This window comes from Siphateles boraxobius, unplaced genomic scaffold (genome assembly GCF_051911475.1).
Source record: "Siphateles boraxobius isolate OS27281-9 unplaced genomic scaffold, OSU_SipBor_1 321, whole genome shotgun sequence".
Taxonomy (NCBI): Eukaryota; Metazoa; Chordata; class Actinopteri; order Cypriniformes; family Leuciscidae; genus Siphateles; species Siphateles boraxobius.
In genome coordinates, this window is record NW_027508944.1 from 42,360 (window position 1) to 65,000 (window position 22,641).

Here is a 22,641-nt window from a genome sequence, read left to right on the forward strand (position 1 = left end):
TTGAAGAAGCTCAGGGACTCTTTTTTTTTTTTCTTAAAAAAGCTTACAACACCTAGTATTCCCATGCGGCCTCCCATCCAAGTACTAACCAGGCCTTATTTAAAAGCTTAGACCATTAGTGAAGAAGACTAAGAAGAACTTTTGAAAAAACTCAAACTCTTTCATGCTTTCTGAAGAATCTCAGAGACTTTTTAAGGCTTTTTGAAGCTCAGGCACTCTTTTTTTTTTTTTTTTTTTTTTAAAAGCTTACAGCACCTGGTATTCCCAGGCGGTCTCCCATCCAAGTACTAACCAGGCCCGACCCTGCTTAGCTTCCGAGATCAGACGAGATCGGGCGTGCCCAAGGTGGTATGGCCGTAAGCTAAAACTGCTGCCAAAATTGGGCTATTTAAAAGGTTAGACCATTAGTGAAGAAAACTAAGAACAACTTTTGAAAAAACTCAAGCTCTTTCATGCTTTCTGAAGAATCTCAGAGACTTTTTAAGGCTTTTTGAAGAAGCTCAGGGACTCTTTTTTTTTTTTCTTAAAAAAGCTTACAACACCTAGTATTCCCATGCGGCCTCCCATCCAAGTACTAACCAGGCCTTATTTAAAAGCTTAGACCATTAGTGAAGAAGACTAAGAAGAACTTTTGAAAAAACTCAAACTCTTTCATGCTTTCTGAAGAATCTCAGAGACTTTTTAAGGCTTTTTGAAGCTCAGGCACTCTTTTTTTTTTTTTTAAAAGCTTACAGCACCTGGTATTCCCAGGCGGTCTCCCATCCAAGTACTAACCAGGCCCGACCCTGCTTAGCTTCCGAGATCAGACGAGATCGGGCGTGCCCAAGGTGGTATGGCCGTAAGCGAATACTGCTGCCAAAATTGGGCTATTTAAAAGGTTAGACCATTAGTGAAGAAAACTAAGGACAACTTTTGAAAAAACTCAAACTCTTTCATGCTTTCTGAAGAATCTCAGAGACTTTTTAAGGCTTTTTGAAGCTCAGGCACTCTTTTTTTTTTTTTTAAAAGCTTACAGCACCTGGTATTCCCAGGCGGTCTCCCATCCAAGTACTAACCAGGCCCGACCCTGCTTAGCTTCCGAGATCAGACGAGATCGGGCGTGCCCAAGGTGGTATGGCCGTAAGCGAATACTGCTGCCAAAATTGGGCTATTTAAAAGGTTAGACCATTAGTGAAGAAAACTAAGAACAACTTTTGAAAAAACTCAAAATCTTTCATGCTTTCTGAAGAATCTCAGAGACTTTTTAAGGCTTTTTGAAGCTCAGGCACTCTTTTTTTTTTTTTAAAAGCTTACAGCACCTGGTATTCCCAGGCGGTCTCCCATCCAAGTACTAACCAGGCCCGACCCTGCTTAGCTTCCGAGATCAGACGAGATCGGGCGTGCCCAAGGTGGTATGGCCGTAAGCTAAAACTGCTGCCAAAATTGGGCTATTTAAAAGGTTAGACCATTAGTGAAGAAAACTAAGAACAACTTTTGAAAAAACTCAAACTCTTTCATGCTTTCTGAAGAATCTCAGAGACTTTTTAAGGCTTTTTGAAGCTCAGGCACTCTTTTTTTTTTTTTAAAAAGCTTACAGCACCTGGTATTCCCAGGCGGTCTCCCATCCAAGTACTAACCAGGCCCGACCCTGCTTAGCTTCCGAGATCAGACGAGATCGGGCGTGCCCAAGGTGGTATGGCCGTAAGCGAAAACTGCTGCCAAAATTGGGCTATTTAAAAGGTTAGACCATTAGTGAAGAAAACTAAGAACAACTTTTGAAAAAACTCAAGCTCTTTCATGCTTTCTGAAGAATCTCAGAGACTTTTTAAGGCTTTTTGAAGAAGCTCAGGGACTCTTTTTTTTTTTTCTTAAAAAAGCTTACAACACCTAGTATTCCCATGCGGCCTCCCATCCAAGTACTAACCAGGCCTTATTTAAAAGCTTAGACCATTAGTGAAGAAGACTAAGAAGAACTTTTGAAAAAACTCAAACTCTTTCATGCTTTCTGAAGAATCTCAGAGACTTTTTAAGGCTTTTTGAAGCTCAGGCACTCTTTTTTTTTTTTTTTTTTTTTTAAAAGCTTACAGCACCTGGTATTCCCAGGCGGTCTCCCATCCAAGTACTAACCAGGCCCGACCCTGCTTAGCTTCCGAGATCAGACGAGATCGGGCGTGCCCAAGGTGGTATGGCCGTAAGCTAAAACTGCTGCCAAAATTGGGCTATTTAAAAGGTTAGACCATTAGTGAAGAAAACTAAGAACAACTTTTGAAAAAACTCAAGCTCTTTCATGCTTTCTGAAGAATCTCAGAGACTTTTTAAGGCTTTTTGAAGCTCAGGCACTCTTTTTTTTTTTTTAAAAAGCTTACAGCACCTGGTATTCCCAGGCGGTCTCCCATCCAAGTACTAACCAGGCCCGACCCTGCTTAGCTTCCGAGATCAGACGAGATCGGGCGTGCCCAAGGTGGTATGGCCGTAAGCGAAAACTGCTGCCAAAATTGGGCTATTTAAAAGGTTAGACCATTAGTGAAGAAAACTAAGAACAACTTTTGAAAAAACTCAAGCTCTTTCATGCTTTCTGAAGAATCTCAGAGACTTTTTAAGGCTTTTTGAAGAAGCTCAGGGACTCTTTTTTTTTTTTCTTAAAAAAGCTTACAACACCTAGTATTCCCATGCGGCCTCCCATCCAAGTACTAACCAGGCCTTATTTAAAAGCTTAGACCATTAGTGAAGAAGACTAAGAAGAACTTTTGAAAAAACTCAAACTCTTTCATGCTTTCTGAAGAATCTCAGAGACTTTTTAAGGCTTTTTGAAGCTCAGGCACTCTTTTTTTTTTTTTTAAAAGCTTACAGCACCTGGTATTCCCAGGCGGTCTCCCATCCAAGTACTAACCAGGCCCGACCCTGCTTAGCTTCCGAGATCAGACGAGATCGGGCGTGCCCAAGGTGGTATGGCCGTAAGCGAATACTGCTGCCAAAATTGGGCTATTTAAAAGGTTAGACCATTAGTGAAGAAAACTAAGGACAACTTTTGAAAAAACTCAAACTCTTTCATGCTTTCTGAAGAATCTCAGAGACTTTTTAAGGCTTTTTGAAGCTCAGGCACTCTTTTTTTTTTTTTTAAAAGCTTACAGCACCTGGTATTCCCAGGCGGTCTCCCATCCAAGTACTAACCAGGCCCGACCCTGCTTAGCTTCCGAGATCAGACGAGATCGGGCGTGCCCAAGGTGGTATGGCCGTAAGCGAATACTGCTGCCAAAATTGGGCTATTTAAAAGGTTAGACCATTAGTGAAGAAAACTAAGAACAACTTTTGAAAAAACTCAAAATCTTTCATGCTTTCTGAAGAATCTCAGAGACTTTTTAAGGCTTTTTGAAGCTCAGGCACTCTTTTTTTTTTTTTAAAAGCTTACAGCACCTGGTATTCCCAGGCGGTCTCCCATCCAAGTACTAACCAGGCCCGACCCTGCTTAGCTTCCGAGATCAGACGAGATCGGGCGTGCCCAAGGTGGTATGGCCGTAAGCGAAAACTGCTGCCAAAATTGGGCTATTTAAAAGGTTAGACCATTAGTGAAGAAAACTAAGAACAACTTTTGAAAAAACTCAAGCTCTTTCATGCTTTCTGAAGAATCTCAGAGACTTTTTAAGGCTTTTTGAAGAAGCTCAGGGACTCTTTTTTTTTTTTCTTAAAAAAGCTTACAACACCTAGTATTCCCATGCGGCCTCCCATCCAAGTACTAACCAGGCCTTATTTAAAAGCTTAGACCATTAGTGAAGAAGACTAAGAAGAACTTTTGAAAAAACTCAAACTCTTTCATGCTTTCTGAAGAATCTCAGAGACTTTTTAAGGCTTTTTGAAGCTCAGGCACTCTTTTTTTTTTTTTTAAAAGCTTACAGCACCTGGTATTCCCAGGCGGTCTCCCATCCAAGTACTAACCAGGCCCGACCCTGCTTAGCTTCCGAGATCAGACGAGATCGGGCGTGCCCAAGGTGGTATGGCCGTAAGCGAATAATGCTGCCAAAATTGGGCTATTTAAAAGGTTAGACCATTAGTGAAGAAAACTAAGAACAACTTTTGAAAAAACTCAAACTCTTTCATGCTTTCTGAAGAATCTCAGAGACTTTTTAAGGCTTTTTGAAGCTCAGGCACTCTTTTTTTTTTTTTTAAAAGCTTACAGCACCGGGTATTCCCAGGCGGTCTCCCATCCAAGTACTAACCAGGCCCGACCCTGCTTAGCTTCCGAGATCAGACGAGATCGGGCGTGCCCAAGGTGGTATGGCCGTAAGCGAAAACTGCTGCCAAAATTGGGCTATTTAAAAGGTTAGACCATTAGTGAAGAAAACTAAGAACAACTTTTGAAAAAACTCAAGCTCTTTCATGCTTTCTGAAGAATCTCAGAGACTTTTTAAGGCTTTTTGAAGAAGCTCAGGGACTCTTTTTTTTTTTTCTTAAAAAAGCTTACAACACCTAGTATTCCCATGCGGCCTCCCATCCAAGTACTAACCAGGCCTTATTTAAAAGCTTAGACCATTAGTGAAGAAGACTAAGAAGAACTTTTGAAAAAACTCAAACTCTTTCATGCTTTCTGAAGAATCTCAGAGACTTTTTAAGGCTTTTTGAAGCTCAGGCACTCTTTTTTTTTTTTTTTTTTTTTTAAAAGCTTACAGCACCTGGTATTCCCAGGCGGTCTCCCATCCAAGTACTAACCAGGCCCGACCCTGCTTAGCTTCCGAGATCAGACGAGATCGGGCGTGCCCAAGGTGGTATGGCCGTAAGCTAAAACTGCTGCCAAAATTGGGCTATTTAAAAGGTTAGACCATTAGTGAAGAAAACTAAGAACAACTTTTGAAAAAACTCAAACTCTTTCATGCTTTCTGAAGAATCTCAGAGACTTTTTAAGGCTTTTTGAAGCTCAGGCACTCTTTTTTTTTTTTTAAAAAGCTTACAGCACCTGGTATTCCCAGGCGGTCTCCCATCCAAGTACTAACCAGGCCCGACCCTGCTTAGCTTCCGAGATCAGACGAGATCGGGCGTGCCCAAGGTGGTATGGCCGTAAGCGAAAACTGCTGCCAAAATTGGGCTATTTAAAAGGTTAGACCATTAGTGAAGAAAACTAAGAACAACTTTTGAAAAAACTCAAGCTCTTTCATGCTTTCTGAAGAATCTCAGAGACTTTTTAAGGCTTTTTGAAGAAGCTCAGGGACTCTTTTTTTTTTTTCTTAAAAAAGCTTACAACACCTAGTATTCCCATGCGGCCTCCCATCCAAGTACTAACCAGGCCTTATTTAAAAGCTTAGACCATTAGTGAAGAAGACTAAGAAGAACTTTTGAAAAAACTCAAACTCTTTCATGCTTTCTGAAGAATCTCAGAGACTTTTTAAGGCTTTTTGAAGCTCAGGCACTCTTTTTTTTTTTTTTTTTTTTTTAAAAGCTTACAGCACCTGGTATTCCCAGGCGGTCTCCCATCCAAGTACTAACCAGGCCCGACCCTGCTTAGCTTCCGAGATCAGACGAGATCGGGCGTGCCCAAGGTGGTATGGCCGTAAGCTAAAACTGCTGCCAAAATTGGGCTATTTAAAAGGTTAGACCATTAGTGAAGAAAACTAAGAACAACTTTTGAAAAAACTCAAGCTCTTTCATGCTTTCTGAAGAATCTCAGAGACTTTTTAAGGCTTTTTGAAGAAGCTCAGGGACTCTTTTTTTTTTTTCTTAAAAAAGCTTACAACACCTAGTATTCCCATGCGGCCTCCCATCCAAGTACTAACCAGGCCTTATTTAAAAGCTTAGACCATTAGTGAAGAAGACTAAGAAGAACTTTTGAAAAAACTCAAACTCTTTCATGCTTTCTGAAGAATCTCAGAGACTTTTTAAGGCTTTTTGAAGCTCAGGCACTCTTTTTTTTTTTTTTAAAAGCTTACAGCACCTGGTATTCCCAGGCGGTCTCCCATCCAAGTACTAACCAGGCCCGACCCTGCTTAGCTTCCGAGATCAGACGAGATCGGGCGTGCCCAAGGTGGTATGGCCGTAAGCGAATACTGCTGCCAAAATTGGGCTATTTAAAAGGTTAGACCATTAGTGAAGAAAACTAAGGACAACTTTTGAAAAAACTCAAACTCTTTCATGCTTTCTGAAGAATCTCAGAGACTTTTTAAGGCTTTTTGAAGCTCAGGCACTCTTTTTTTTTTTTTTAAAAGCTTACAGCACCTGGTATTCCCAGGCGGTCTCCCATCCAAGTACTAACCAGGCCCGACCCTGCTTAGCTTCCGAGATCAGACGAGATCGGGCGTGCCCAAGGTGGTATGGCCGTAAGCGAATACTGCTGCCAAAATTGGGCTATTTAAAAGGTTAGACCATTAGTGAAGAAAACTAAGAACAACTTTTGAAAAAACTCAAAATCTTTCATGCTTTCTGAAGAATCTCAGAGACTTTTTAAGGCTTTTTGAAGCTCAGGCACTCTTTTTTTTTTTTTAAAAGCTTACAGCACCTGGTATTCCCAGGCGGTCTCCCATCCAAGTACTAACCAGGCCCGACCCTGCTTAGCTTCCGAGATCAGACGAGATCGGGCGTGCCCAAGGTGGTATGGCCGTAAGCTAAAACTGCTGCCAAAATTGGGCTATTTAAAAGGTTAGACCATTAGTGAAGAAAACTAAGAACAACTTTTGAAAAAACTCAAACTCTTTCATGCTTTCTGAAGAATCTCAGAGACTTTTTAAGGCTTTTTGAAGCTCAGGCACTCTTTTTTTTTTTTTAAAAAGCTTACAGCACCTGGTATTCCCAGGCGGTCTCCCATCCAAGTACTAACCAGGCCCGACCCTGCTTAGCTTCCGAGATCAGACGAGATCGGGCGTGCCCAAGGTGGTATGGCCGTAAGCTAAAACTGCTGCCAAAATTGGGCTATTTAAAAGGTTAGACCATTAGTGAAGAAAACTAAGAACAACTTTTGAAAAAACTCAAGCTCTTTCATGCTTTCTGAAGAATCTCAGAGACTTTTTAAGGCTTTTTGAAGAAGCTCAGGGACTCTTTTTTTTTTTTCTTAAAAAAGCTTACAACACCTAGTATTCCCATGCGGCCTCCCATCCAAGTACTAACCAGGCCTTATTTAAAAGCTTAGACCATTAGTGAAGAAGACTAAGAAGAACTTTTGAAAAAACTCAAACTCTTTCATGCTTTCTGAAGAATCTCAGAGACTTTTTAAGGCTTTTTGAAGCTCAGGCACTCTTTTTTTTTTTTTTAAAAGCTTACAGCACCTGGTATTCCCAGGCGGTCTCCCATCCAAGTACTAACCAGGCCCGACCCTGCTTAGCTTCCGAGATCAGACGAGATCGGGCGTGCCCAAGGTGGTATGGCCGTAAGCGAATACTGCTGCCAAAATTGGGCTATTTAAAAGGTTAGACCATTAGTGAAGAAAACTAAGGACAACTTTTGAAAAAACTCAAACTCTTTCATGCTTTCTGAAGAATCTCAGAGACTTTTTAAGGCTTTTTGAAGCTCAGGCACTCTTTTTTTTTTTTTTAAAAGCTTACAGCACCTGGTATTCCCAGGCGGTCTCCCATCCAAGTACTAACCAGGCCCGACCCTGCTTAGCTTCCGAGATCAGACGAGATCGGGCGTGCCCAAGGTGGTATGGCCGTAAGCGAATACTGCTGCCAAAATTGGGCTATTTAAAAGGTTAGACCATTAGTGAAGAAAACTAAGAACAACTTTTGAAAAAACTCAAAATCTTTCATGCTTTCTGAAGAATCTCAGAGACTTTTTAAGGCTTTTTGAAGCTCAGGCACTCTTTTTTTTTTTTTAAAAGCTTACAGCACCTGGTATTCCCAGGCGGTCTCCCATCCAAGTACTAACCAGGCCCGACCCTGCTTAGCTTCCGAGATCAGACGAGATCGGGCGTGCCCAAGGTGGTATGGCCGTAAGCTAAAACTGCTGCCAAAATTGGGCTATTTAAAAGGTTAGACCATTAGTGAAGAAAACTAAGAACAACTTTTGAAAAAACTCAAACTCTTTCATGCTTTCTGAAGAATCTCAGAGACTTTTTAAGGCTTTTTGAAGCTCAGGCACTCTTTTTTTTTTTTTAAAAAGCTTACAGCACCTGGTATTCCCAGGCGGTCTCCCATCCAAGTACTAACCAGGCCCGACCCTGCTTAGCTTCCGAGATCAGACGAGATCGGGCGTGCCCAAGGTGGTATGGCCGTAAGCGAAAACTGCTGCCAAAATTGGGCTATTTAAAAGGTTAGACCATTAGTGAAGAAAACTAAGAACAACTTTTGAAAAAACTCAAGCTCTTTCATGCTTTCTGAAGAATCTCAGAGACTTTTTAAGGCTTTTTGAAGAAGCTCAGGGACTCTTTTTTTTTTTTCTTAAAAAAGCTTACAACACCTAGTATTCCCATGCGGCCTCCCATCCAAGTACTAACCAGGCCTTATTTAAAAGCTTAGACCATTAGTGAAGAAGACTAAGAAGAACTTTTGAAAAAACTCAAACTCTTTCATGCTTTCTGAAGAATCTCAGAGACTTTTTAAGGCTTTTTGAAGCTCAGGCACTCTTTTTTTTTTTTTTTTTTTTTAAAAGCTTACAGCACCTGGTATTCCCAGGCGGTCTCCCATCCAAGTACTAACCAGGCCCGACCCTGCTTAGCTTCCGAGATCAGACGAGATCGGGCGTGCCCAAGGTGGTATGGCCGTAAGCTAAAACTGCTGCCAAAATTGGGCTATTTAAAAGGTTAGACCATTAGTGAAGAAAACTAAGAACAACTTTTGAAAAAACTCAAGCTCTTTCATGCTTTCTGAAGAATCTCAGAGACTTTTTAAGGCTTTTTGAAGAAGCTCAGGGACTCTTTTTTTTTTTTCTTAAAAAAGCTTACAACACCTAGTATTCCCATGCGGCCTCCCATCCAAGTACTAACCAGGCCTTATTTAAAAGCTTAGACCATTAGTGAAGAAGACTAAGAAGAACTTTTGAAAAAACTCAAACTCTTTCATGCTTTCTGAAGAATCTCAGAGACTTTTTAAGGCTTTTTGAAGCTCAGGCACTCTTTTTTTTTTTTTTAAAAGCTTACAGCACCTGGTATTCCCAGGCGGTCTCCCATCCAAGTACTAACCAGGCCCGACCCTGCTTAGCTTCCGAGATCAGACGAGATCGGGCGTGCCCAAGGTGGTATGGCCGTAAGCGAATACTGCTGCCAAAATTGGGCTATTTAAAAGGTTAGACCATTAGTGAAGAAAACTAAGGACAACTTTTGAAAAAACTCAAACTCTTTCATGCTTTCTGAAGAATCTCAGAGACTTTTTAAGGCTTTTTGAAGCTCAGGCACTCTTTTTTTTTTTTTTAAAAGCTTACAGCACCTGGTATTCCCAGGCGGTCTCCCATCCAAGTACTAACCAGGCCCGACCCTGCTTAGCTTCCGAGATCAGACGAGATCGGGCGTGCCCAAGGTGGTATGGCCGTAAGCGAATACTGCTGCCAAAATTGGGCTATTTAAAAGGTTAGACCATTAGTGAAGAAAACTAAGAACAACTTTTGAAAAAACTCAAAATCTTTCATGCTTTCTGAAGAATCTCAGAGACTTTTTAAGGCTTTTTGAAGCTCAGGCACTCTTTTTTTTTTTTTAAAAGCTTACAGCACCTGGTATTCCCAGGCGGTCTCCCATCCAAGTACTAACCAGGCCCGACCCTGCTTAGCTTCCGAGATCAGACGAGATCGGGCGTGCCCAAGGTGGTATGGCCGTAAGCTAAAACTGCTGCCAAAATTGGGCTATTTAAAAGGTTAGACCATTAGTGAAGAAAACTAAGAACAACTTTTGAAAAAACTCAAACTCTTTCATGCTTTCTGAAGAATCTCAGAGACTTTTTAAGGCTTTTTGAAGCTCAGGCACTCTTTTTTTTTTTTTAAAAAGCTTACAGCACCTGGTATTCCCAGGCGGTCTCCCATCCAAGTACTAACCAGGCCCGACCCTGCTTAGCTTCCGAGATCAGACGAGATCGGGCGTGCCCAAGGTGGTATGGCCGTAAGCTAAAACTGCTGCCAAAATTGGGCTATTTAAAAGGTTAGACCATTAGTGAAGAAAACTAAGAACAACTTTTGAAAAAACTCAAGCTCTTTCATGCTTTCTGAAGAATCTCAGAGACTTTTTAAGGCTTTTTGAAGAAGCTCAGGGACTCTTTTTTTTTTTTCTTAAAAAAGCTTACAACACCTAGTATTCCCATGCGGCCTCCCATCCAAGTACTAACCAGGCCTTATTTAAAAGCTTAGACCATTAGTGAAGAAGACTAAGAAGAACTTTTGAAAAAACTCAAACTCTTTCATGCTTTCTGAAGAATCTCAGAGACTTTTTAAGGCTTTTTGAAGCTCAGGCACTCTTTTTTTTTTTTTTAAAAGCTTACAGCACCTGGTATTCCCAGGCGGTCTCCCATCCAAGTACTAACCAGGCCCGACCCTGCTTAGCTTCCGAGATCAGACGAGATCGGGCGTGCCCAAGGTGGTATGGCCGTAAGCGAATACTGCTGCCAAAATTGGGCTATTTAAAAGGTTAGACCATTAGTGAAGAAAACTAAGGACAACTTTTGAAAAAACTCAAACTCTTTCATGCTTTCTGAAGAATCTCAGAGACTTTTTAAGGCTTTTTGAAGCTCAGGCACTCTTTTTTTTTTTTTTAAAAGCTTACAGCACCTGGTATTCCCAGGCGGTCTCCCATCCAAGTACTAACCAGGCCCGACCCTGCTTAGCTTCCGAGATCAGACGAGATCGGGCGTGCCCAAGGTGGTATGGCCGTAAGCGAATACTGCTGCCAAAATTGGGCTATTTAAAAGGTTAGACCATTAGTGAAGAAAACTAAGAACAACTTTTGAAAAAACTCAAAATCTTTCATGCTTTCTGAAGAATCTCAGAGACTTTTTAAGGCTTTTTGAAGCTCAGGCACTCTTTTTTTTTTTTTAAAAGCTTACAGCACCTGGTATTCCCAGGCGGTCTCCCATCCAAGTACTAACCAGGCCCGACCCTGCTTAGCTTCCGAGATCAGACGAGATCGGGCGTGCCCAAGGTGGTATGGCCGTAAGCTAAAACTGCTGCCAAAATTGGGCTATTTAAAAGGTTAGACCATTAGTGAAGAAAACTAAGAACAACTTTTGAAAAAACTCAAACTCTTTCATGCTTTCTGAAGAATCTCAGAGACTTTTTAAGGCTTTTTGAAGCTCAGGCACTCTTTTTTTTTTTTAAAAAAGCTTACAGCACCTGGTATTCCCAGGCGGTCTCCCATCCAAGTACTAACCAGGCCCGACCCTGCTTAGCTTCCGAGATCAGACGAGATCGGGCGTGCCCAAGGTGGTATGGCCGTAAGCGAAAACTGCTGCCAAAATTGGGCTATTTAAAAGGTTAGACCATTAGTGAAGAAAACTAAGAACAACTTTTGAAAAAACTCAAGCTCTTTCATGCTTTCTGAAGAATCTCAGAGACTTTTTAAGGCTTTTTGAAGAAGCTCAGGGACTCTTTTTTTTTTTTCTTAAAAAAGCTTACAACACCTAGTATTCCCATGCGGCCTCCCATCCAAGTACTAACCAGGCCTTATTTAAAAGCTTAGACCATTAGTGAAGAAGACTAAGAAGAACTTTTGAAAAAACTCAAACTCTTTCATGCTTTCTGAAGAATCTCAGAGACTTTTTAAGGCTTTTTGAAGCTCAGGCACTCTTTTTTTTTTTTTTTTTTTTTTAAAAGCTTACAGCACCTGGTATTCCCAGGCGGTCTCCCATCCAAGTACTAACCAGGCCCGACCCTGCTTAGCTTCCGAGATCAGACGAGATCGGGCGTGCCCAAGGTGGTATGGCCGTAAGCTAAAACTGCTGCCAAAATTGGGCTATTTAAAAGGTTAGACCATTAGTGAAGAAAACTAAGAACAACTTTTGAAAAAACTCAAGCTCTTTCATGCTTTCTGAAGAATCTCAGAGACTTTTTAAGGCTTTTTGAAGAAGCTCAGGGACTCTTTTTTTTTTTTCTTAAAAAAGCTTACAACACCTAGTATTCCCATGCGGCCTCCCATCCAAGTACTAACCAGGCCTTATTTAAAAGCTTAGACCATTAGTGAAGAAGACTAAGAAGAACTTTTGAAAAAACTCAAACTCTTTCATGCTTTCTGAAGAATCTCAGAGACTTTTTAAGGCTTTTTGAAGCTCAGGCACTCTTTTTTTTTTTTTTAAAAGCTTACAGCACCTGGTATTCCCAGGCGGTCTCCCATCCAAGTACTAACCAGGCCCGACCCTGCTTAGCTTCCGAGATCAGACGAGATCGGGCGTGCCCAAGGTGGTATGGCCGTAAGCGAATACTGCTGCCAAAATTGGGCTATTTAAAAGGTTAGACCATTAGTGAAGAAAACTAAGGACAACTTTTGAAAAAACTCAAACTCTTTCATGCTTTCTGAAGAATCTCAGAGACTTTTTAAGGCTTTTTGAAGCTCAGGCACTCTTTTTTTTTTTTTTAAAAGCTTACAGCACCTGGTATTCCCAGGCGGTCTCCCATCCAAGTACTAACCAGGCCCGACCCTGCTTAGCTTCCGAGATCAGACGAGATCGGGCGTGCCCAAGGTGGTATGGCCGTAAGCGAATACTGCTGCCAAAATTGGGCTATTTAAAAGGTTAGACCATTAGTGAAGAAAACTAAGAACAACTTTTGAAAAAACTCAAAATCTTTCATGCTTTCTGAAGAATCTCAGAGACTTTTTAAGGCTTTTTGAAGCTCAGGCACTCTTTTTTTTTTTTTAAAAGCTTACAGCACCTGGTATTCCCAGGCGGTCTCCCATCCAAGTACTAACCAGGCCCGACCCTGCTTAGCTTCCGAGATCAGACGAGATCGGGCGTGCCCAAGGTGGTATGGCCGTAAGCGAAAACTGCTGCCAAAATTGGGCTATTTAAAAGGTTAGACCATTAGTGAAGAAAACTAAGAACAACTTTTGAAAAAACTCAAGCTCTTTCATGCTTTCTGAAGAATCTCAGAGACTTTTTAAGGCTTTTTGAAGAAGCTCAGGGACTCTTTTTTTTTTTTCTTAAAAAAGCTTACAACACCTAGTATTCCCATGCGGCCTCCCATCCAAGTACTAACCAGGCCTTATTTAAAAGCTTAGACCATTAGTGAAGAAGACTAAGAAGAACTTTTGAAAAAACTCAAACTCTTTCATGCTTTCTGAAGAATCTCAGAGACTTTTTAAGGCTTTTTGAAGCTCAGGCACTCTTTTTTTTTTTTTTAAAAGCTTACAGCACCTGGTATTCCCAGGCGGTCTCCCATCCAAGTACTAACCAGGCCCGACCCTGCTTAGCTTCCGAGATCAGACGAGATCGGGCGTGCCCAAGGTGGTATGGCCGTAAGCGAATAATGCTGCCAAAATTGGGCTATTTAAAAGGTTAGACCATTAGTGAAGAAAACTAAGAACAACTTTTGAAAAAACTCAAACTCTTTCATGCTTTCTGAAGAATCTCAGAGACTTTTTAAGGCTTTTTGAAGCTCAGGCACTCTTTTTTTTTTTTTTAAAAGCTTACAGCACCGGGTATTCCCAGGCGGTCTCCCATCCAAGTACTAACCAGGCCCGACCCTGCTTAGCTTCCGAGATCAGACGAGATCGGGCGTGCCCAAGGTGGTATGGCCGTAAGCGAAAACTGCTGCCAAAATTGGGCTATTTAAAAGGTTAGACCATTAGTGAAGAAAACTAAGAACAACTTTTGAAAAAACTCAAGCTCTTTCATGCTTTCTGAAGAATCTCAGAGACTTTTTAAGGCTTTTTGAAGAAGCTCAGGGACTCTTTTTTTTTTTTCTTAAAAAAGCTTACAACACCTAGTATTCCCATGCGGCCTCCCATCCAAGTACTAACCAGGCCTTATTTAAAAGCTTAGACCATTAGTGAAGAAGACTAAGAAGAACTTTTGAAAAAACTCAAACTCTTTCATGCTTTCTGAAGAATCTCAGAGACTTTTTAAGGCTTTTTGAAGCTCAGGCACTCTTTTTTTTTTTTTTTTTTTTTTAAAAGCTTACAGCACCTGGTATTCCCAGGCGGTCTCCCATCCAAGTACTAACCAGGCCCGACCCTGCTTAGCTTCCGAGATCAGACGAGATCGGGCGTGCCCAAGGTGGTATGGCCGTAAGCTAAAACTGCTGCCAAAATTGGGCTATTTAAAAGGTTAGACCATTAGTGAAGAAAACTAAGAACAACTTTTGAAAAAACTCAAACTCTTTCATGCTTTCTGAAGAATCTCAGAGACTTTTTAAGGCTTTTTGAAGCTCAGGCACTCTTTTTTTTTTTTTAAAAAGCTTACAGCACCTGGTATTCCCAGGCGGTCTCCCATCCAAGTACTAACCAGGCCCGACCCTGCTTAGCTTCCGAGATCAGACGAGATCGGGCGTGCCCAAGGTGGTATGGCCGTAAGCGAAAACTGCTGCCAAAATTGGGCTATTTAAAAGGTTAGACCATTAGTGAAGAAAACTAAGAACAACTTTTGAAAAAACTCAAGCTCTTTCATGCTTTCTGAAGAATCTCAGAGACTTTTTAAGGCTTTTTGAAGAAGCTCAGGGACTCTTTTTTTTTTTTCTTAAAAAAGCTTACAACACCTAGTATTCCCATGCGGCCTCCCATCCAAGTACTAACCAGGCCTTATTTAAAAGCTTAGACCATTAGTGAAGAAGACTAAGAAGAACTTTTGAAAAAACTCAAACTCTTTCATGCTTTCTGAAGAATCTCAGAGACTTTTTAAGGCTTTTTGAAGCTCAGGCACTCTTTTTTTTTTTTTTTTTTTTTTAAAAGCTTACAGCACCTGGTATTCCCAGGCGGTCTCCCATCCAAGTACTAACCAGGCCCGACCCTGCTTAGCTTCCGAGATCAGACGAGATCGGGCGTGCCCAAGGTGGTATGGCCGTAAGCTAAAACTGCTGCCAAAATTGGGCTATTTAAAAGGTTAGACCATTAGTGAAGAAAACTAAGAACAACTTTTGAAAAAACTCAAGCTCTTTCATGCTTTCTGAAGAATCTCAGAGACTTTTTAAGGCTTTTTGAAGAAGCTCAGGGACTCTTTTTTTTTTTTCTTAAAAAAGCTTACAACACCTAGTATTCCCATGCGGCCTCCCATCCAAGTACTAACCAGGCCTTATTTAAAAGCTTAGACCATTAGTGAAGAAGACTAAGAAGAACTTTTGAAAAAACTCAAACTCTTTCATGCTTTCTGAAGAATCTCAGAGACTTTTTAAGGCTTTTTGAAGCTCAGGCACTCTTTTTTTTTTTTTTAAAAGCTTACAGCACCTGGTATTCCCAGGCGGTCTCCCATCCAAGTACTAACCAGGCCCGACCCTGCTTAGCTTCCGAGATCAGACGAGATCGGGCGTGCCCAAGGTGGTATGGCCGTAAGCGAATACTGCTGCCAAAATTGGGCTATTTAAAAGGTTAGACCATTAGTGAAGAAAACTAAGGACAACTTTTGAAAAAACTCAAACTCTTTCATGCTTTCTGAAGAATCTCAGAGACTTTTTAAGGCTTTTTGAAGCTCAGGCACTCTTTTTTTTTTTTTTAAAAGCTTACAGCACCTGGTATTCCCAGGCGGTCTCCCATCCAAGTACTAACCAGGCCCGACCCTGCTTAGCTTCCGAGATCAGACGAGATCGGGCGTGCCCAAGGTGGTATGGCCGTAAGCGAATACTGCTGCCAAAATTGGGCTATTTAAAAGGTTAGACCATTAGTGAAGAAAACTAAGAACAACTTTTGAAAAAACTCAAAATCTTTCATGCTTTCTGAAGAATCTCAGAGACTTTTTAAGGCTTTTTGAAGCTCAGGCACTCTTTTTTTTTTTTTAAAAGCTTACAGCACCTGGTATTCCCAGGCGGTCTCCCATCCAAGTACTAACCAGGCCCGACCCTGCTTAGCTTCCGAGATCAGACGAGATCGGGCGTGCCCAAGGTGGTATGGCCGTAAGCTAAAACTGCTGCCAAAATTGGGCTATTTAAAAGGTTAGACCATTAGTGAAGAAAACTAAGAACAACTTTTGAAAAAACTCAAACTCTTTCATGCTTTCTGAAGAATCTCAGAGACTTTTTAAGGCTTTTTGAAGCTCAGGCACTCTTTTTTTTTTTTTAAAAAGCTTACAGCACCTGGTATTCCCAGGCGGTCTCCCATCCAAGTACTAACCAGGCCCGACCCTGCTTAGCTTCCGAGATCAGACGAGATCGGGCGTGCCCAAGGTGGTATGGCCGTAAGCGAAAACTGCTGCCAAAATTGGGCTATTTAAAAGGTTAGACCATTAGTGAAGAAAACTAAGAACAACTTTTGAAAAAACTCAAGCTCTTTCATGCTTTCTGAAGAATCTCAGAGACTTTTTAAGGCTTTTTGAAGAAGCTCAGGGACTCTTTTTTTTTTTTCTTAAAAAAGCTTACAACACCTAGTATTCCCATGCGGCCTCCCATCCAAGTACTAACCAGGCCTTATTTAAAAGCTTAGACCATTAGTGAAGAAGACTAAGAAGAACTTTTGAAAAAACTCAAACTCTTTCATGCTTTCTGAAGAATCTCAGAGACTTTTTAAGGCTTTTTGAAGCTCAGGCACTCTTTTTTTTTTTTTTTTTTTTTTAAAAGCTTACAGCACCTGGTATTCCCAGGCGGTCTCCCATCCAAGTACTAACCAGGCCCGACCCTGCTTAGCTTCCGAGATCAGACGAGATCGGGCGTGCCCAAGGTGGTATGGCCGTAAGCTAAAACTGCTGCCAAAATTGGGCTATTTAAAAGGTTAGACCATTAGTGAAGAAAACTAAGAACAACTTTTGAAAAAACTCAAGCTCTTTCATGCTTTCTGAAGAATCTCAGAGACTTTTTAAGGCTTTTTGAAGCTCAGGCACTCTTTTTTTTTTTTTAAAAAGCTTACAGCACCTGGTATTCCCAGGCGGTCTCCCATCCAAGTACTAACCAGGCCCGACCCTGCTTAGCTTCCGAGATCAGACGAGATCGGGCGTGCCCAAGGTGGTATGGCCGTAAGCGAAAACTGCTGCCAAAATTGGGCTATTTAAAAGGTTAGACCATTAGTGAAGAAAACTAAGAACAACTTTTGAAAAAACTCAAGCTCTTTCATGCTTTCTGAAGAATCTCAGAGACTTTTTAAGGCTTTTTGAAGAAGCTCAGGGACTCTTTTTTTTTTTTCTTAAAAAAGCTTACAACACCTAGTATTCCCATGCGGCCTCCCATCCAAGTACTAACCAGGCCTTATTTAAAAGCTTAGACCATTAGTGAAGAAGACTAAGAAGAACTTTTGAAAAAACTCAAACTCTTTCATGCTTTCTGAAGAATCTCAGAGACTTTTTAAGGCTTTTTGAAGCTCAGGCACTCTTTTTTTTTTTTTTTTTTTTTTAAAAGCTTACAGCACCTGGTATTCCCAGGCGGTCTCCCATCCAAGTACTAACCAGGCCCGACCCTGCTTAGCTTCCGAGATCAGACGAGATCGGGCGTGCCCAAGGTGGTATGGCCGTAAGCTAAAACTGCTGCCAAAATTGGGCTATTTAAAAGGTTAGACCATTAGTGAAGAAAACTAAGAACAACTTTTGAAAAAACTCAAGCTCTTTCATGCTTTCTGAAGAATCTCAGAGACTTTTTAAGGCTTTTTGAAGCTCAGGCACTCTTTTTTTTTTTTTAAAAAGCTTACAGCACCTGGTATTCCCAGGCGGTCTCCCATCCAAGTACTAACCAGGCCCGACCCTGCTTAGCTTCCGAGATCAGACGAGATCGGGCGTGCACAAGGTGGTATGGCCGTAAGCGAAAACTGCTGCCAAAATTGGGCTATTTAAAAGGTTAGACCATTAGTGAAGAAAACTAAGAACAACTTTTGAAAAAACTCAAGCTCTTTCATGCTTTCTGAAGAATCTCAGAGACTTTTTAAGGCTTTTTGAAGAAGCTCAGGGACTCTTTTTTTTTTTTCTTAAAAAAGCTTACAACACCTAGTATTCCCATGCGGCCTCCCATCCAAGTACTAACCAGGCCTTATTTAAAAGCTTAGACCATTAGTGAAGAAGACTAAGAAGAACTTTTGAAAAAACTCAAACTCTTTCATGCTTTCTGAAGAATCTCAGAGACTTTTTAAGGCTTTTTGAAGCTCAGGCACTCTTTTTTTTTTTTTTTTTTTTTTAAAGCTTACAGCACCTGGTATTCCCAGGCGGTCTCCCATCCAAGTACTAACCAGGCCCGACCCTGCTTAGCTTCCGAGATCAGACGAGATCGGGCGTGCCCAAGGTGGTATGGCCGTAAGCTAAAACTGCTGCCAAAATTGGGCTATTTAAAAGGTTAGACCATTAGTGAAGAAAACTAAGAACAACTTTTGAAAAAACTCAAGCTCTTTCATGCTTTCTGAAGAATCTCAGAGACTTTTTAAGGCTTTTTGAAGAAGCTCAGGGACTCTTTTTTTTTTTTCTTAAAAAAGCTTACAACACCTAGTATTCCCATGCGGCCTCCCATCCAAGTACTAACCAGGCCTTATTTAAAAGCTTAGACCATTAGTGAAGAAGACTAAGAAGAACTTTTGAAAAAACTCAAACTCTTTCATGCTTTCTGAAGAATCTCAGAGACTTTTTAAGGCTTTTTGAAGCTCAGGCACTCTTTTTTTTTTTTTTAAAAGCTTACAGCACCTGGTATTCCCAGGCGGTCTCCCATCCAAGTACTAACCAGGCCCGACCCTGCTTAGCTTCCGAGATCAGACGAGATCGGGCGTGCCCAAGGTGGTATGGCCGTAAGCGAATACTGCTGCCAAAATTGGGCTATTTAAAAGGTTAGACCATTAGTGAAGAAAACTAAGGACAACTTTTGAAAAAACTCAAACTCTTTCATGCTTTCTGAAGAATCTCAGAGACTTTTTAAGGCTTTTTGAAGCTCAGGCACTCTTTTTTTTTTTTTTAAAAGCTTACAGCACCTGGTATTCCCAGGCGGTCTCCCATCCAAGTACTAACCAGGCCCGACCCTGCTTAGCTTCCGAGATCAGACGAGATCGGGCGTGCCCAAGGTGGTATGGCCGTAAGCGAATACTGCTGCCAAAATTGGGCTATTTAAAAGGTTAGACCATTAGTGAAGAAAACTAAGAACAACTTTTGAAAAAACTCAAAATCTTTCATGCTTTCTGAAGAATCTCAGAGACTTTTTAAGGCTTTTTGAAGCTCAGGCACTCTTTTTTTTTTTTTAAAAGCTTACAGCACCTGGTATTCCCAGGCGGTCTCCCATCCAAGTACTAACCAGGCCCGACCCTGCTTAGCTTCCGAGATCAGACGAGATCGGGCGTGCCCAAGGTGGTATGGCCGTAAGCTAAAACTGCTGCCAAAATTGGGCTATTTAAAAGGTTAGACCATTAGTGAAGAAAACTAAGAACAACTTTTGAAAAAACTCAAACTCTTTCATGCTTTCTGAAGAATCTCAGAGACTTTTTAAGGCTTTTTGAAGCTCAGGCACTCTTTTTTTTTTTTTAAAAAGCTTACAGCACCTGGTATTCCCAGGCGGTCTCCCATCCAAGTACTAACCAGGCCCGACCCTGCTTAGCTTCCGAGATCAGACGAGATCGGGCGTGCCCAAGGTGGTATGGCCGTAAGCGAAAACTGCTGCCAAAATTGGGCTATTTAAAAGGTTAGACCATTAGTGAAGAAAACTAAGAACAACTTTTGAAAAAACTCAAGCTCTTTCATGCTTTCTGAAGAATCTCAGAGACTTTTTAAGGCTTTTTGAAGAAGCTCAGGGACTCTTTTTTTTTTTTCTTAAAAAAGCTTACAACACCTAGTATTCCCATGCGGCCTCCCATCCAAGTACTAACCAGGCCTTATTTAAAAGCTTAGACCATTAGTGAAGAAGACTAAGAAGAACTTTTGAAAAAACTCAAACTCTTTCATGCTTTCTGAAGAATCTCAGAGACTTTTTAAGGCTTTTTGAAGCTCAGGCACTCTTTTTTTTTTTTTTTTTTTTTTAAAAGCTTACAGCACCTGGTATTCCCAGGCGGTCTCCCATCCAAGTACTAACCAGGCCCGACCCTGCTTAGCTTCCGAGATCAGACGAGATCGGGCGTGCCCAAGGTGGTATGGCCGTAAGCTAAAACTGCTGCCAAAATTGGGCTATTTAAAAGGTTAGACCATTAGTGAAGAAAACTAAGAACAACTTTTGAAAAAACTCAAGCTCTTTCATGCTTTCTGAAGAATCTCAGAGACTTTTTAAGGCTTTTTGAAGAAGCTCAGGGACTCTTTTTTTTTTTTCTTAAAAAAGCTTACAACACCTAGTATTCCCATGCGGCCTCCCATCCAAGTACTAACCAGGCCTTATTTAAAAGCTTAGACCATTAGTGAAGAAGACTAAGAAGAACTTTTGAAAAAACTCAAACTCTTTCATGCTTTCTGAAGAATCTCAGAGACTTTTTAAGGCTTTTTGAAGCTCAGGCACTCTTTTTTTTTTTTTTAAAAGCTTACAGCACCTGGTATTCCCAGGCGGTCTCCCATCCAAGTACTAACCAGGCCCGACCCTGCTTAGCTTCCGAGATCAGACGAGATCGGGCGTGCCCAAGGTGGTATGGCCGTAAGCGAATACTGCTGCCAAAATTGGGCTATTTAAAAGGTTAGACCATTAGTGAAGAAAACTAAGAACAACTTTTGAAAAAACTCAAGCTCTTTCATGCTTTCTGAAGAATCTCAGAGACTTTTTAAGGCTTTTTGAAGAAGCTCAGGGACTCTTTTTTTTTTTCTTAAAAAAGCTTACAACACCTAGTATTCCCATGCGGCCTCCCATCCAAGTACTAACCAGGCCTTATTTAAAAGCTTAGACCATTAGTGAAGAAGACTAAGAAGAACTTTTGAAAAAACTCAAACTCTTTCATGCTTTCTGAAGAATCTCAGAGACTTTTTAAGGCTTTTTGAAGCTCAGGCACTCTTTTTTTTTTTTTTAAAAGCTTACAGCACCTGGTATTCCCAGGCGGTCTCCCATCCAAGTACTAACCAGGCCCGACCCTGCTTAGCTTCCGAGATCAGACGAGATCGGGCGTGCCCAAGGTGGTATGGCCGTAAGCGAATAATGCTGCCAAAATTGGGCTATTTAAAAGGTTAGACCATTAGTGAAGAAAACTAAGAACAACTTTTGAAAAAACTCAAACTCTTTCATGCTTTCTGAAGAATCTCAGAGACTTTTTAAGGCTTTTTGAAGCTCAGGCACTCTTTTTTTTTTTTTTAAAAGCTTACAGCACCGGGTATTCCCAGGCGGTCTCCCATCCAAGTACTAACCAGGCCCGACCCTGCTTAGCTTCCGAGATCAGACGAGATCGGGCGTGCCCAAGGTGGTATGGCCGTAAGCGAAAACTGCTGCCAAAATTGGGCTATTTAAAAGGTTAGACCATTAGTGAAGAAAACTAAGAACAACTTTTGAAAAAACTCAAGCTCTTTCATGCTTTCTGAAGAATCTCAGAGACTTTTTAAGGCTTTTTGAAGAAGCTCAGGGACTCTTTTTTTTTTTTCTTAAAAAAGCTTACAACACCTAGTATTCCCATGCGGCCTCCCATCCAAGTACTAACCAGGCCTTATTTAAAAGCTTAGACCATTAGTGAAGAAGACTAAGAAGAACTTTTGAAAAAACTCAAACTCTTTCATGCTTTCTGAAGAATCTCAGAGACTTTTTAAGGCTTTTTGAAGCTCAGGCACTCTTTTTTTTTTTTTAAAAGCTTACAGCACCTGGTATTCCCAGGCGGTCTCCCATCCAAGTACTAACCAGGCCCGACCCTGCTTAGCTTCCGAGATCAGACGAGATCGGGCGTGCCCAAGGTGGTATGGCCGTAAGCTAAAACTGCTGCCAAAATTGGGCTATTTAAAAGGTTAGACCATTAGTGAAGAAAACTAAGAACAACTTTTGAAAAAACTCAAGCTCTTTCATGCTTTCTGAAGAATCTCAGAGACTTTTTAAGGCTTTTTGAAGAAGCTCAGGGACTCTTTTTTTTTTTTCTTAAAAAAGCTTACAACACCTAGTATTCCCATGCGGCCTCCCATCCAAGTACTAACCAGGCCTTATTTAAAAGCTTAGACCATTAGTGAAGAAGACTAAGAAGAACTTTTGAAAAAACTCAAACTCTTTCATGCTTTCTGAAGAATCTCAGAGACTTTTTAAGGCTTTTTGAAGCTCAGGCACTCTTTTTTTTTTTTTTTTTTTTTTAAAAGCTTACAGCACCTGGTATTCCCAGGCGGTCTCCCATCCAAGTACTAACCAGGCCCGACCCTGCTTAGCTTCCGAGATCAGACGAGATCGGGCGTGCCCAAGGTGGTATGGCCGTAAGCGAAAACTGCTGCCAAAATTGGGCTATTTAAAAGGTTAGACCATTAGTGAAGAAAACTAAGAACAACTTTTGAAAAAACTCAAACTCTTTCATGCTTTCTGAAGAATCTCAGAGACTTTTTAAGGGTTTTTGAAGAAGCTCAGGGACTCTTTTTTTTTTTTCTTAAAAAAGCTTACAACACCTAGTATTCCCATGCGGCCTCCCATCCAAGTACTAACCAGGCCTTATTTAAAAGCTTAGACCATTAGTGAAGAAGACTAAGAAGAACTTTTGAAAAAACTCAAACTCTTTCATGCTTTCTGAAGAATCTCAGAGACTTTTTAAGGCTTTTTGAAGCTCAGGCACTCTTTTTTTTTTTTTTTTTTTTTTAAAAGCTTACAGCACCTGGTATT

At 41.1% G+C, this 22,641-nt stretch overlaps 61 non-coding genes across 61 annotated transcripts in view; all 61 read right to left on the minus strand.

Annotated features, from left to right (window-relative positions):
- Nucleotides 1-243: 243 nt before the first annotated feature.
- Nucleotides 244-362, minus strand: LOC143701068 (5S ribosomal RNA). Its single transcript, XR_013189791.1, has one exon. It is a non-coding gene; the product is annotated as a 5S ribosomal RNA (ribosomal RNA).
- Nucleotides 363-725: 363 nt separating this feature from the next.
- On the minus strand, nucleotides 726-844 carry LOC143701069 (5S ribosomal RNA). The gene has a single exon (XR_013189792.1). It is a non-coding gene; the product is annotated as a 5S ribosomal RNA (ribosomal RNA).
- Nucleotides 845-1,006: 162 nt separating this feature from the next.
- LOC143701070 (5S ribosomal RNA) lies at nucleotides 1,007-1,125 on the minus strand. The gene has a single exon (XR_013189793.1). It is a non-coding gene; the product is annotated as a 5S ribosomal RNA (ribosomal RNA).
- A 161-nt stretch (nucleotides 1,126-1,286) lies between these two features.
- LOC143701071 (5S ribosomal RNA) lies at nucleotides 1,287-1,405 on the minus strand. The gene has a single exon (XR_013189794.1). It is a non-coding gene; the product is annotated as a 5S ribosomal RNA (ribosomal RNA).
- A 162-nt stretch (nucleotides 1,406-1,567) lies between these two features.
- LOC143701072 (5S ribosomal RNA) lies at nucleotides 1,568-1,686 on the minus strand. The gene has a single exon (XR_013189795.1). It is a non-coding gene; the product is annotated as a 5S ribosomal RNA (ribosomal RNA).
- Nucleotides 1,687-2,057: 371 nt separating this feature from the next.
- On the minus strand, nucleotides 2,058-2,176 carry LOC143701073 (5S ribosomal RNA). The gene has a single exon (XR_013189796.1). It is a non-coding gene; the product is annotated as a 5S ribosomal RNA (ribosomal RNA).
- A 162-nt stretch (nucleotides 2,177-2,338) lies between these two features.
- On the minus strand, nucleotides 2,339-2,457 carry LOC143701074 (5S ribosomal RNA). The gene has a single exon (XR_013189797.1). It is a non-coding gene; the product is annotated as a 5S ribosomal RNA (ribosomal RNA).
- Nucleotides 2,458-2,820: 363 nt separating this feature from the next.
- LOC143701075 (5S ribosomal RNA) lies at nucleotides 2,821-2,939 on the minus strand. Its single transcript, XR_013189798.1, has one exon. It is a non-coding gene; the product is annotated as a 5S ribosomal RNA (ribosomal RNA).
- A 162-nt stretch (nucleotides 2,940-3,101) lies between these two features.
- Nucleotides 3,102-3,220, minus strand: LOC143701076 (5S ribosomal RNA). Its single transcript, XR_013189799.1, has one exon. It is a non-coding gene; the product is annotated as a 5S ribosomal RNA (ribosomal RNA).
- Nucleotides 3,221-3,381: 161 nt separating this feature from the next.
- On the minus strand, nucleotides 3,382-3,500 carry LOC143701078 (5S ribosomal RNA). Its single transcript, XR_013189800.1, has one exon. It is a non-coding gene; the product is annotated as a 5S ribosomal RNA (ribosomal RNA).
- Nucleotides 3,501-3,863: 363 nt separating this feature from the next.
- LOC143701080 (5S ribosomal RNA) lies at nucleotides 3,864-3,982 on the minus strand. The gene has a single exon (XR_013189802.1). It is a non-coding gene; the product is annotated as a 5S ribosomal RNA (ribosomal RNA).
- A 162-nt stretch (nucleotides 3,983-4,144) lies between these two features.
- LOC143701283 (5S ribosomal RNA) lies at nucleotides 4,145-4,263 on the minus strand. The gene has a single exon (XR_013190001.1). It is a non-coding gene; the product is annotated as a 5S ribosomal RNA (ribosomal RNA).
- Nucleotides 4,264-4,634: 371 nt separating this feature from the next.
- Nucleotides 4,635-4,753, minus strand: LOC143701081 (5S ribosomal RNA). Its single transcript, XR_013189803.1, has one exon. It is a non-coding gene; the product is annotated as a 5S ribosomal RNA (ribosomal RNA).
- Nucleotides 4,754-4,915: 162 nt separating this feature from the next.
- LOC143701082 (5S ribosomal RNA) lies at nucleotides 4,916-5,034 on the minus strand. The gene has a single exon (XR_013189804.1). It is a non-coding gene; the product is annotated as a 5S ribosomal RNA (ribosomal RNA).
- Nucleotides 5,035-5,405: 371 nt separating this feature from the next.
- On the minus strand, nucleotides 5,406-5,524 carry LOC143701083 (5S ribosomal RNA). The gene has a single exon (XR_013189805.1). It is a non-coding gene; the product is annotated as a 5S ribosomal RNA (ribosomal RNA).
- A 363-nt stretch (nucleotides 5,525-5,887) lies between these two features.
- On the minus strand, nucleotides 5,888-6,006 carry LOC143701084 (5S ribosomal RNA). The gene has a single exon (XR_013189806.1). It is a non-coding gene; the product is annotated as a 5S ribosomal RNA (ribosomal RNA).
- A 162-nt stretch (nucleotides 6,007-6,168) lies between these two features.
- On the minus strand, nucleotides 6,169-6,287 carry LOC143701086 (5S ribosomal RNA). Its single transcript, XR_013189808.1, has one exon. It is a non-coding gene; the product is annotated as a 5S ribosomal RNA (ribosomal RNA).
- A 161-nt stretch (nucleotides 6,288-6,448) lies between these two features.
- LOC143701087 (5S ribosomal RNA) lies at nucleotides 6,449-6,567 on the minus strand. Its single transcript, XR_013189809.1, has one exon. It is a non-coding gene; the product is annotated as a 5S ribosomal RNA (ribosomal RNA).
- Nucleotides 6,568-6,729: 162 nt separating this feature from the next.
- LOC143701088 (5S ribosomal RNA) lies at nucleotides 6,730-6,848 on the minus strand. The gene has a single exon (XR_013189810.1). It is a non-coding gene; the product is annotated as a 5S ribosomal RNA (ribosomal RNA).
- Nucleotides 6,849-7,211: 363 nt separating this feature from the next.
- LOC143701089 (5S ribosomal RNA) lies at nucleotides 7,212-7,330 on the minus strand. Its single transcript, XR_013189811.1, has one exon. It is a non-coding gene; the product is annotated as a 5S ribosomal RNA (ribosomal RNA).
- Nucleotides 7,331-7,492: 162 nt separating this feature from the next.
- LOC143701090 (5S ribosomal RNA) lies at nucleotides 7,493-7,611 on the minus strand. Its single transcript, XR_013189812.1, has one exon. It is a non-coding gene; the product is annotated as a 5S ribosomal RNA (ribosomal RNA).
- Nucleotides 7,612-7,772: 161 nt separating this feature from the next.
- On the minus strand, nucleotides 7,773-7,891 carry LOC143701092 (5S ribosomal RNA). The gene has a single exon (XR_013189814.1). It is a non-coding gene; the product is annotated as a 5S ribosomal RNA (ribosomal RNA).
- Nucleotides 7,892-8,053: 162 nt separating this feature from the next.
- Nucleotides 8,054-8,172, minus strand: LOC143701093 (5S ribosomal RNA). Its single transcript, XR_013189815.1, has one exon. It is a non-coding gene; the product is annotated as a 5S ribosomal RNA (ribosomal RNA).
- Nucleotides 8,173-8,542: 370 nt separating this feature from the next.
- Nucleotides 8,543-8,661, minus strand: LOC143701094 (5S ribosomal RNA). The gene has a single exon (XR_013189816.1). It is a non-coding gene; the product is annotated as a 5S ribosomal RNA (ribosomal RNA).
- Nucleotides 8,662-9,024: 363 nt separating this feature from the next.
- LOC143701095 (5S ribosomal RNA) lies at nucleotides 9,025-9,143 on the minus strand. The gene has a single exon (XR_013189817.1). It is a non-coding gene; the product is annotated as a 5S ribosomal RNA (ribosomal RNA).
- A 162-nt stretch (nucleotides 9,144-9,305) lies between these two features.
- Nucleotides 9,306-9,424, minus strand: LOC143701096 (5S ribosomal RNA). The gene has a single exon (XR_013189818.1). It is a non-coding gene; the product is annotated as a 5S ribosomal RNA (ribosomal RNA).
- A 161-nt stretch (nucleotides 9,425-9,585) lies between these two features.
- On the minus strand, nucleotides 9,586-9,704 carry LOC143701097 (5S ribosomal RNA). Its single transcript, XR_013189819.1, has one exon. It is a non-coding gene; the product is annotated as a 5S ribosomal RNA (ribosomal RNA).
- A 162-nt stretch (nucleotides 9,705-9,866) lies between these two features.
- Nucleotides 9,867-9,985, minus strand: LOC143701098 (5S ribosomal RNA). Its single transcript, XR_013189820.1, has one exon. It is a non-coding gene; the product is annotated as a 5S ribosomal RNA (ribosomal RNA).
- Nucleotides 9,986-10,348: 363 nt separating this feature from the next.
- On the minus strand, nucleotides 10,349-10,467 carry LOC143701099 (5S ribosomal RNA). The gene has a single exon (XR_013189821.1). It is a non-coding gene; the product is annotated as a 5S ribosomal RNA (ribosomal RNA).
- Nucleotides 10,468-10,629: 162 nt separating this feature from the next.
- Nucleotides 10,630-10,748, minus strand: LOC143701100 (5S ribosomal RNA). Its single transcript, XR_013189822.1, has one exon. It is a non-coding gene; the product is annotated as a 5S ribosomal RNA (ribosomal RNA).
- Nucleotides 10,749-10,909: 161 nt separating this feature from the next.
- On the minus strand, nucleotides 10,910-11,028 carry LOC143701101 (5S ribosomal RNA). The gene has a single exon (XR_013189823.1). It is a non-coding gene; the product is annotated as a 5S ribosomal RNA (ribosomal RNA).
- Nucleotides 11,029-11,190: 162 nt separating this feature from the next.
- Nucleotides 11,191-11,309, minus strand: LOC143701104 (5S ribosomal RNA). Its single transcript, XR_013189825.1, has one exon. It is a non-coding gene; the product is annotated as a 5S ribosomal RNA (ribosomal RNA).
- Nucleotides 11,310-11,680: 371 nt separating this feature from the next.
- LOC143701105 (5S ribosomal RNA) lies at nucleotides 11,681-11,799 on the minus strand. Its single transcript, XR_013189826.1, has one exon. It is a non-coding gene; the product is annotated as a 5S ribosomal RNA (ribosomal RNA).
- Nucleotides 11,800-12,162: 363 nt separating this feature from the next.
- Nucleotides 12,163-12,281, minus strand: LOC143701106 (5S ribosomal RNA). The gene has a single exon (XR_013189827.1). It is a non-coding gene; the product is annotated as a 5S ribosomal RNA (ribosomal RNA).
- Nucleotides 12,282-12,443: 162 nt separating this feature from the next.
- On the minus strand, nucleotides 12,444-12,562 carry LOC143701107 (5S ribosomal RNA). The gene has a single exon (XR_013189828.1). It is a non-coding gene; the product is annotated as a 5S ribosomal RNA (ribosomal RNA).
- A 161-nt stretch (nucleotides 12,563-12,723) lies between these two features.
- Nucleotides 12,724-12,842, minus strand: LOC143701108 (5S ribosomal RNA). Its single transcript, XR_013189829.1, has one exon. It is a non-coding gene; the product is annotated as a 5S ribosomal RNA (ribosomal RNA).
- Nucleotides 12,843-13,205: 363 nt separating this feature from the next.
- LOC143701109 (5S ribosomal RNA) lies at nucleotides 13,206-13,324 on the minus strand. The gene has a single exon (XR_013189830.1). It is a non-coding gene; the product is annotated as a 5S ribosomal RNA (ribosomal RNA).
- Nucleotides 13,325-13,486: 162 nt separating this feature from the next.
- LOC143701284 (5S ribosomal RNA) lies at nucleotides 13,487-13,605 on the minus strand. The gene has a single exon (XR_013190002.1). It is a non-coding gene; the product is annotated as a 5S ribosomal RNA (ribosomal RNA).
- Nucleotides 13,606-13,976: 371 nt separating this feature from the next.
- On the minus strand, nucleotides 13,977-14,095 carry LOC143701110 (5S ribosomal RNA). The gene has a single exon (XR_013189831.1). It is a non-coding gene; the product is annotated as a 5S ribosomal RNA (ribosomal RNA).
- Nucleotides 14,096-14,257: 162 nt separating this feature from the next.
- Nucleotides 14,258-14,376, minus strand: LOC143701111 (5S ribosomal RNA). Its single transcript, XR_013189832.1, has one exon. It is a non-coding gene; the product is annotated as a 5S ribosomal RNA (ribosomal RNA).
- A 371-nt stretch (nucleotides 14,377-14,747) lies between these two features.
- LOC143701112 (5S ribosomal RNA) lies at nucleotides 14,748-14,866 on the minus strand. The gene has a single exon (XR_013189833.1). It is a non-coding gene; the product is annotated as a 5S ribosomal RNA (ribosomal RNA).
- A 363-nt stretch (nucleotides 14,867-15,229) lies between these two features.
- On the minus strand, nucleotides 15,230-15,348 carry LOC143701113 (5S ribosomal RNA). Its single transcript, XR_013189834.1, has one exon. It is a non-coding gene; the product is annotated as a 5S ribosomal RNA (ribosomal RNA).
- Nucleotides 15,349-15,510: 162 nt separating this feature from the next.
- Nucleotides 15,511-15,629, minus strand: LOC143701115 (5S ribosomal RNA). Its single transcript, XR_013189836.1, has one exon. It is a non-coding gene; the product is annotated as a 5S ribosomal RNA (ribosomal RNA).
- A 161-nt stretch (nucleotides 15,630-15,790) lies between these two features.
- Nucleotides 15,791-15,909, minus strand: LOC143701116 (5S ribosomal RNA). Its single transcript, XR_013189837.1, has one exon. It is a non-coding gene; the product is annotated as a 5S ribosomal RNA (ribosomal RNA).
- Nucleotides 15,910-16,071: 162 nt separating this feature from the next.
- On the minus strand, nucleotides 16,072-16,190 carry LOC143701117 (5S ribosomal RNA). The gene has a single exon (XR_013189838.1). It is a non-coding gene; the product is annotated as a 5S ribosomal RNA (ribosomal RNA).
- Nucleotides 16,191-16,561: 371 nt separating this feature from the next.
- On the minus strand, nucleotides 16,562-16,680 carry LOC143701118 (5S ribosomal RNA). The gene has a single exon (XR_013189839.1). It is a non-coding gene; the product is annotated as a 5S ribosomal RNA (ribosomal RNA).
- Nucleotides 16,681-16,842: 162 nt separating this feature from the next.
- Nucleotides 16,843-16,961, minus strand: LOC143701119 (5S ribosomal RNA). Its single transcript, XR_013189840.1, has one exon. It is a non-coding gene; the product is annotated as a 5S ribosomal RNA (ribosomal RNA).
- A 371-nt stretch (nucleotides 16,962-17,332) lies between these two features.
- Nucleotides 17,333-17,451, minus strand: LOC143701120 (5S ribosomal RNA). The gene has a single exon (XR_013189841.1). It is a non-coding gene; the product is annotated as a 5S ribosomal RNA (ribosomal RNA).
- A 162-nt stretch (nucleotides 17,452-17,613) lies between these two features.
- LOC143701277 (5S ribosomal RNA) lies at nucleotides 17,614-17,732 on the minus strand. Its single transcript, XR_013189995.1, has one exon. It is a non-coding gene; the product is annotated as a 5S ribosomal RNA (ribosomal RNA).
- A 370-nt stretch (nucleotides 17,733-18,102) lies between these two features.
- On the minus strand, nucleotides 18,103-18,221 carry LOC143701121 (5S ribosomal RNA). Its single transcript, XR_013189842.1, has one exon. It is a non-coding gene; the product is annotated as a 5S ribosomal RNA (ribosomal RNA).
- A 363-nt stretch (nucleotides 18,222-18,584) lies between these two features.
- LOC143701122 (5S ribosomal RNA) lies at nucleotides 18,585-18,703 on the minus strand. Its single transcript, XR_013189843.1, has one exon. It is a non-coding gene; the product is annotated as a 5S ribosomal RNA (ribosomal RNA).
- Nucleotides 18,704-18,865: 162 nt separating this feature from the next.
- Nucleotides 18,866-18,984, minus strand: LOC143701123 (5S ribosomal RNA). The gene has a single exon (XR_013189844.1). It is a non-coding gene; the product is annotated as a 5S ribosomal RNA (ribosomal RNA).
- A 161-nt stretch (nucleotides 18,985-19,145) lies between these two features.
- On the minus strand, nucleotides 19,146-19,264 carry LOC143701124 (5S ribosomal RNA). The gene has a single exon (XR_013189845.1). It is a non-coding gene; the product is annotated as a 5S ribosomal RNA (ribosomal RNA).
- Nucleotides 19,265-19,426: 162 nt separating this feature from the next.
- On the minus strand, nucleotides 19,427-19,545 carry LOC143701126 (5S ribosomal RNA). Its single transcript, XR_013189847.1, has one exon. It is a non-coding gene; the product is annotated as a 5S ribosomal RNA (ribosomal RNA).
- A 371-nt stretch (nucleotides 19,546-19,916) lies between these two features.
- Nucleotides 19,917-20,035, minus strand: LOC143701127 (5S ribosomal RNA). Its single transcript, XR_013189848.1, has one exon. It is a non-coding gene; the product is annotated as a 5S ribosomal RNA (ribosomal RNA).
- Nucleotides 20,036-20,398: 363 nt separating this feature from the next.
- On the minus strand, nucleotides 20,399-20,517 carry LOC143701128 (5S ribosomal RNA). The gene has a single exon (XR_013189849.1). It is a non-coding gene; the product is annotated as a 5S ribosomal RNA (ribosomal RNA).
- A 362-nt stretch (nucleotides 20,518-20,879) lies between these two features.
- On the minus strand, nucleotides 20,880-20,998 carry LOC143701129 (5S ribosomal RNA). Its single transcript, XR_013189850.1, has one exon. It is a non-coding gene; the product is annotated as a 5S ribosomal RNA (ribosomal RNA).
- A 162-nt stretch (nucleotides 20,999-21,160) lies between these two features.
- On the minus strand, nucleotides 21,161-21,279 carry LOC143701285 (5S ribosomal RNA). The gene has a single exon (XR_013190003.1). It is a non-coding gene; the product is annotated as a 5S ribosomal RNA (ribosomal RNA).
- A 362-nt stretch (nucleotides 21,280-21,641) lies between these two features.
- Nucleotides 21,642-21,760, minus strand: LOC143701130 (5S ribosomal RNA). Its single transcript, XR_013189851.1, has one exon. It is a non-coding gene; the product is annotated as a 5S ribosomal RNA (ribosomal RNA).
- Nucleotides 21,761-22,131: 371 nt separating this feature from the next.
- On the minus strand, nucleotides 22,132-22,250 carry LOC143701131 (5S ribosomal RNA). Its single transcript, XR_013189852.1, has one exon. It is a non-coding gene; the product is annotated as a 5S ribosomal RNA (ribosomal RNA).
- Nucleotides 22,251-22,621: 371 nt separating this feature from the next.
- Nucleotides 22,622-22,641, minus strand: part of LOC143701132 (5S ribosomal RNA) — a 119-nt gene continuing 99 nt past the window's right edge. Inside the window, exon 1 of the ribosomal RNA XR_013189853.1 lies at nucleotides 22,622-22,641. This exon is cut by the window's right edge and continues 99 nt beyond it. This is a non-coding gene — a ribosomal RNA (5S ribosomal RNA).